Source organism: Eumetopias jubatus, unplaced genomic scaffold (assembly GCF_037043125.1).
Source record: "Eumetopias jubatus isolate StellerSeaLion01/CBP00866 unplaced genomic scaffold, mEumJub1_p1.0 scaffold_10, whole genome shotgun sequence".
Taxonomy (NCBI): domain Eukaryota; kingdom Metazoa; phylum Chordata; class Mammalia; order Carnivora; family Otariidae; genus Eumetopias; species Eumetopias jubatus.
The window spans coordinates 14,474,895-14,482,334 of record NW_028274816.1 but is presented as its reverse complement, the minus strand read 5'-3'; the positions used below and the strand labels follow the sequence as shown (position 1 = coordinate 14,482,334).

General features: G+C 38.3%; 1 pseudogene; it reads left to right on the top strand.

The window, feature by feature from the left end:
* Positions 1–4,558: 4,558 nt before the first annotated feature.
* LOC114203033 (small ribosomal subunit protein eS1 pseudogene) lies at positions 4,559–5,382 on the top strand (annotated as a pseudogene).
* Positions 5,383–7,440: the final 2,058 nt, after the last annotated feature.

Here is a 7,440-nt window from a genome sequence, read left to right as displayed (position 1 = left end):
AACACAGACAACACACAGTAACAGTCACCTTACAGGCAATACAATGGCACTAAATTCATACCTTTCAATAGTTACCCTGAATGTAAATGGGCTCAATGCCCCAATCAAAAGACACAGGCTATCAGATTGGATTAAAAAACAAGACCCATCAATATGCTGTCTGCAAGAGACTCATTTTAGACCCAAAGACACCCCCAGATTGAAAGTGAGGGGGTGGAAAACCATTTACCATGCTAATGGACACCAAAAGAAAGCTGGGGTGGCAATCCTTATATCAGACAAACTAGATTTTAAAACAAAGACTGTAATAAGAGATGAGGAAGGACACTATATCCTACTTAAAGGGTCTATCCAACAAGAAGATCTAACAATTGTAAATATCTATGCCCCGAACATGGGAGCAGCCAATTATATAAGGCAATTAATAACAAAAGCAAAGAAACACATTGACAACAAAACAATAATAGTGGGGGACTTTAACACCCCCCTGACTGAAATGGACAGATCATCTAAGCAAAAGATCAACAGGGAAATAAAGACTTTAAATGACACACTGGACCAAATGGACTTCACAGACATATTCAGAACATTCCATCCCAAAGCAAAGGAATACACATTCTTCTCTAGTGCCCATGGAACATTCTCCAGAATTGATCACATCCTAGGTCACAAATCAGGTCTCAACCGGTACCAAAAGATTGGGATCATTCCCTGCATATTTTCAGACCACAATGCTTTGAAACTAGAACTCAATCACAAGAGGAAAGTCGGAAAGAACTCAAATACATGGAGGCTAAAGAGCATCCTACTAAAGAATGAATGGGTCAACCAGGAAATTAAAGAAGAATTAAAAAAATTCATGGAAACCAATGAAAATGAAAACACAACTGTCCAAAATCTTTGGGATACAGCAAAGGTAGTCCTGAGAGGAAAGTATATAGCAATACAAGCCTTTCTCAAGAAACAAGAAAGGTCTCAAATACACAATCTAACCCTAGACCTAAAGGAGCTGGAGAAAGAACAGCAAATAAAGCCTAAACCCGGCAGGAGAAGAGAAATAATAAAGATCAGAGCAGAAATCAATGAAATAGAAACCAAAAGAACAGTAGAACAGATCAACGAAACTAGGAGCTGGTTCTTTGAAAGAATTAACAAGATTGATAAACCCCTGGCCAGACTGATCAAAAAGAAAAGAGAAGAGACCCAAATCAACAAAATCATGAATGAAAGAGGAGAGATCACAACCAACACCAAAGAAATACAAACAATTATAAGAACATATTATGAGCAACTCTATGCCAGCAAATTAGATAACCTGGAAGAAATGGGTGCATTCCTAGAGATGTATCAACTACCAAAATTGAACCAGGAAGAAATAGAAAACCTGAACAGACCTCTAACCACTAAGGAAATTGAAGCAGTCATCAAAAATCTCCCAAGAAACAAAAGTCCAGGGCCAGATGGCTTCCCAGGGGAATTCTATCAGACATTGAAAGAAGAATTAATACCTATTCTCCTGAAACTGTTCCAAAAAATAGAAATGGAAGGAAAACTTCCAAATTCGTTTTATGAGGCCACCATTACCTTGATCCCAAAACCAGACAAAGACTCCATCAAAAAGGAGAATTACAGACCAATATCCTTGATGACCATGGATGCAAAAATTCTCACCAAAATACTAGCCAATAGGATCCAACAGTACATTAAAAGGATTATTCACCACGACCAAGTGGGATTTATCCCTGGGCTGCAAGGCTGGTTCAACATCCGCAAATCAATCAACGTGATACAATACATTAACAAAAGAAAGAACAAGAATCATATGATCCTCTCAATAGATGCAGAAAAAGCATTTGACAAAGTACAGCATCCTTTCTTGATCAAAACTCTTCAGAGGATAGGGATAGAGGGTACATACCTCAATATCATAAAAGCCATCTACGAAAAACCTACAGCAAATATCATTCTCAATGGGGAAAAGCTGAGAGCTTTTCCCCTAAGGTCAGGAACGCGGCAGGGATGTCCACTCTCACCACTGCTATTCAACATAGTATTAGAAGTCCTAGCCACAGCAATCAGACAACAAAAAGAAATCAAAGGCATCCAAATCGGCAAAGAGGAAGTCAAACTCTCACTCTTTGCAGATGATATGATACTTTATGTGGAAAACCCAAAAGACTCCACCCCAAAACTGCTAGAACTCATACAGGAATTCAGTCAAGTAGCAGGCTATAAAATCAACGCACAGAAATCAATGGCATTCCTATACACCAACAACAAGACAGAAGAGAGACAAGTCAAGGAGTCGATCCCATTCACAATTGCACCCAAAACCATAAGATACCTAGGAATAAATTTAACCAAAGAGGCAAAGGATCTGTACTCAGAAAACTATAAAATACTCAGGAAAGAAATTGAAGAAGACACAAAGAAATGGAAAAACGTTCCATGCTCATGGATTGGAAGAACCAACATTGTGAAGATGTCAATGCTACCTAGAGCAATCTACACATTCAATGCAATCCCTATCAAAATACCATCCACTTTTTTCAAAGGAATGGAACAAATAATCCTAAAATTTGTATGGAACCAGAAGAGACCCCGAATAGCCAGAGGAATATTGAAAAAGAAAAGCAAAGCTGGCGGCATCACCATTCCGGACTTCCAGCTCTATTACAAAGCTGTCATCATCAAGACAGTATGGTACTGGCACAAAAACAGACCCATAGATCAATGGAACAGAATCGAGAGCCCAGATATGGACCCTCAACTCTATGGTCAACTTATCTTTGACAAAGCAGGAAAGAATGTCCAGTGGAAAAAAGACAGTCTCCTCAACAAATGGTGTTGGAAAAATTGGACAGCCACATGCAGAAGAATGAAACTGGACCATTTCCTTACACCACACACAAAAATAGACTCCAAATGGTTGAAAGACCTAAACGTGAGACAGGAGTCCATCCAAATCCTAAAGGAGAACACAGGTAGCAACCTCTTCGACCTCAGCTGCAGCAACTTCTTCCTAGAAACATCACCAAAGGCACAGGAAGCCAGGGCAAAAATGAACTATTGGGATTTCATCAAGATAAAAAGCTTTTGCACAGCAAAAGAAACAGTCAACAAAACCAAAAGACAACCGACAGAATGGGAGAAAATATTTGCAAATGACATATCAGATAAAGGGCTAGTATCCAGAATCTATAAAGAACTTATCAAACTCAACACCCAAAGAACAAATAATCCAATCAAGAAATGGGCAGAAGACATGAACAGACATTTTTCCAAAGAAGACATCCAAATGGCCAACAGGCACATGAAAAAGTGCTCAACATCGCTCGGCATCAGGGAAATCCAAATCAAAACCTCCATGAGATACCACCTCACACCCGTCAGAATGGCTAAAATTAACAAGTCAGGGAACGACAGATGTTGGCGGGGATGTGGAGAAAGGGGAACCCTCCTACACTCTTGGTGGGAATGCAAGCTGGTGCAACCCCTCTGGAAAACAGTATGGAGGTTCCTCAAACAGTTGAAATTAGAGCTACCATTTGATCCAGCAATTGCACTACTGGGTATTTACCCCAAAGATACAAATGTAGGGACCCGAAGGGTTACGTGCACCCCAATGTTTATAGCAGCAATGTCCACAATAGCCAAACTGTGGAAAGAGCCAAGATGTCCATCGACAGATGAATGGATAAAGAAGAGGTGGTATATATACACAATGGAATATTATGCAGCCATCAAAAGGAATGAGATCTTGCCATTTGCAACGAGGTGGATGGAACTGGAGGGTGTTATGCTGAGTGAAATAAGTCAATCAGAGAAAGACATGTATCATATGACCTCACTGATATGAGGAATTCTTAATCTCAGGAACAAACTGAGGGTTGCTGGAGTGGTCGGGGGTGGGAGGGATGGGGTGGCTGGGTGATGGACATTGGGGAAGATATGTGCTACAGTGAGTGCTGTGAATTGTGTAAGACTGTTGAATCACAGATCTGTACTTCTGAAACAAATAACGCAACATATTTTAAGAAAAAAGAAAAAGAAGAAGATAGCAGGAGAGTAAGAATGAAGGGGAGTAAGTCAGAGGGGGAGACGAACCAGGAGAGATGATGGACTCTGAAAAACAAACAGGTTTCTGGAGGGGAGGAGGGTGGGGGGATGGGTTAGCCTGGTGATGGGTATTGAGGAGGGCACATTCTGCATGGAGCACTGGGTGTTATGAACAAACAATGAATCATGGAACACTACACCAAAACAAATTATGTAATATATGGTGATTAATATAACAACAAAAAAATTAAAAAAAAAAATTAAAGAGTACTTTCCAATCTATTTGTGTAAGACCAGCATTATGCTAATACAAAAATCAGGCGAAGATATGACAAAAGAAAATTACAGACCAATAACTCTCATGATCATGAATACAAAAATTCTAAGCAAAATTTTAGCAAAACAATTCTAACAGTGTACAAAAAGTATAATACATCATGACCAAGTTGAGTTTAATTTTAAAATGCACTATTGGCCTTTTCGCTCCCTGAGCAGCCCCATGGCGGTCAGCAAGAACAAGCACCTTATGAAAGGCAGCAAAAAGGGAGCCAAGAAGAAAGTGGTTGATCCATTTTCTAAGAAAGATTGGTATGATGTGAAAGCACCAGCTATGTTCAATATAAGAAATATTGGAAAAACATTAGTCACAAGAACTCAAGGAACCAAAATCACATCTGATGGCCTCAAGGGTCATGTTTTTGAAATGAGCCTTGCTGATCTGCAGAATGATGTAGTTGCATTTAGAAAATTCAAGCTAATTCCTGAGGATGTGCAGGGCAAAAACTGCCTGACTAATTTCCATGGCATGGATCTTACCCATGACAAAATGTGCTCCCTGGTCAAAAAAATGGCAGACCATGATTGAAGCTCATGTTGATGTCAAGACTACCAATGGTTATTTGCTTCATCAGTTTTGTGATGGTTATTTGCTTCATCAGTTTTTTGTTGGTTTTACTAAAAAAAGCAATAATCAGATTTGGAAGACCTCTTATGCTCAGCACCAACAGGGTCCGTCAAATTCAGAAAAAGATGATGGAAATCATGACCCGAGAGGTGCAGACAAATGACTTGAAAGAAGTGGCCAATAAATTCATTCCAGACAGCATTGGAAAAGATACAGAAAAAGTCTGTCAGTCTATTTATCCATTCCATGATATCTTCGTTAGAAAAGTAAAAATGCTGAAGAAGCCCAAGTTTGAATTGGGAAAGCTCATGGAGCTTCATGGTGAAGGTAGTAGTTCTGGAAAAGCTACTGGGGATGAGACCCGTGCTACAGTTGAACGAGTTGATTGATATGAGCCACCAGTCCAAGAATCTGTTTAAAATTCAAACGTTTAATGGTGACAAATAAAAAACCTTATTTGTGATGTTTTTAAAAAATGCACTATCGGTTCAACATTCAAAAATCAATGTAAAATATATTAATTTTTTAAAACTATATGATAATATCAGTAGATACAGAAAATACATTTGACAAAATCCAATGTTAATTCCTTATTTTTAAAAAAATTCTCAACAAACTACAAATAGAAGGGAACGTTCTCAACCCAATAAAGGCATCTACATAAAGCTTATAGCTACCATCAAACATAATGGTAAAAGACTAAATATTTTCCTCCTAAGAACAAGAACAAAACAAAGATGCCCATTCTCACCAGTTCTGTTCAATGCTGTACTGGAGACTCTGGCCAGGGCAGTAAGGCAAGGAAAAGAAATAAAGGGCATCCAGTTTGGAAAGGAAGAAGAAAAGTTGTCTTTTTTCACAGATGACATGATTATCTATGTAAAAAAAATATGATAGAATGTGCAATAAAGCAACTAGAACCAGTAAGTGAATTTAAAAGGTTGCAGGATATAAGATCGACATATAAAATCAATTATATTTCCATTTACCAACAACAAACAGCTGGAAGTTGAAATTTTTCAATACATTATTTACAATAGCAACAAAAATATGAAATTATTAGGAAGAAATCTGAACACAGAAAATTACAAAACATTGTTGAGAGAAACTGAAGACCTAAGTAAATGAAGAGATAAACCATGTTTATGAATCAGAAGACAGAAGTTCTCCCCAAAGTGATCTATAAATTCAATACAACACAATCAAAATTCAAGTCGAATTTTTTTATAGAAGTGGACAAACTGATCCTAACACTCATAGGTAAACACAAAGGATCTAGAATCTCCAAAGCAACTTTTAAATTTGAGGACTAACATTATAATTATAAAGCTACAATAATCAAAAGAGTGAGTTATTGCCATAAAAATAAATAGATCCATATAACAGAATAAAGAATTCAGAAATTAGACCCAGACATACATGAACAATTGATTTTCAACAAAGGTATAAAAACAGTTCAGTGGAGAAAGAAAAATCTTTTAAACATGTGGTGATGGAAGGGAGCCTGGGTGACTCAGTCAGCTGGGCGTCCAACTCTTGATTTTGGCTCAGGTCATGATCTCACGGTCATGAGATAGAGCCCCATGTGGGGCTCCACTGTAAGTGTGGAACCCACTTGAGATTCTCTCTCCCTCTCCCTCTTCTTCTCACCCCCCTGCCCCCATTTGCACGCTTGTGCTCTCTCTCTCTCTCTAGAAAAAAAATAAACACATGGTGATGGAATAATTGCCTATCCATAAGCAAAAATAAGAATAATAATAATTTTGATACATACCACATACAAAATTAATCCAAAATCAATCACAGATTTAATATAAACTGAAAATTATAAATTTCCAGAGAAAACATAGCAGAAAACCTTTGTGACTTCGATTAGGGAAAATTTTCTTAGATATGAAGCTAAAACAATGATCAATTAAAAAACAAATTTTTGGGTGCCTGGGTGGCTCAGTTGTTAAGCGTCTGCCTTCGGCTTAGGTCATGGTCCCAGGGTCCTGGGATCAAGCCCCGCATCGGGCTCCCTGCTCCGCGGGAAGCCTGCTTCTCCCTCTCCCGCTCCCCCTGCTTGTGTTCCTTCTCTCACTGTCTCTCTCTCTCTCTCTCTGTCAAATAAATAAATAAAATCTTTAAAAAAAATAATGATAAACAAATAAATAAAAAACAAATTGTTAAATTGAACTTGGTATTAGTATTCTCCAGAGAAACAGAACCAATAGGATATATACATAGAAAGAAGTTTATTGTAAGGAATTGGCTTATGCAATTGTGGAAGCTAAGAAGTGTCAAGATCTGTAGTCAGCAAAGCTGGAGACCCAGTCAATATGTGATTCTAGTCTGAGTTCAAAGGCCTAAGAACCAGGAGAGATGATGGTATAATTCCATCTGAAAGTCAACAAGCTTGAGACTAAAGAAGAGCCAATGTTTCCATTTGAGTCCCAAGCCAGGAAAGACCAATGTCCCAGGCTCAAAGCAGTCAG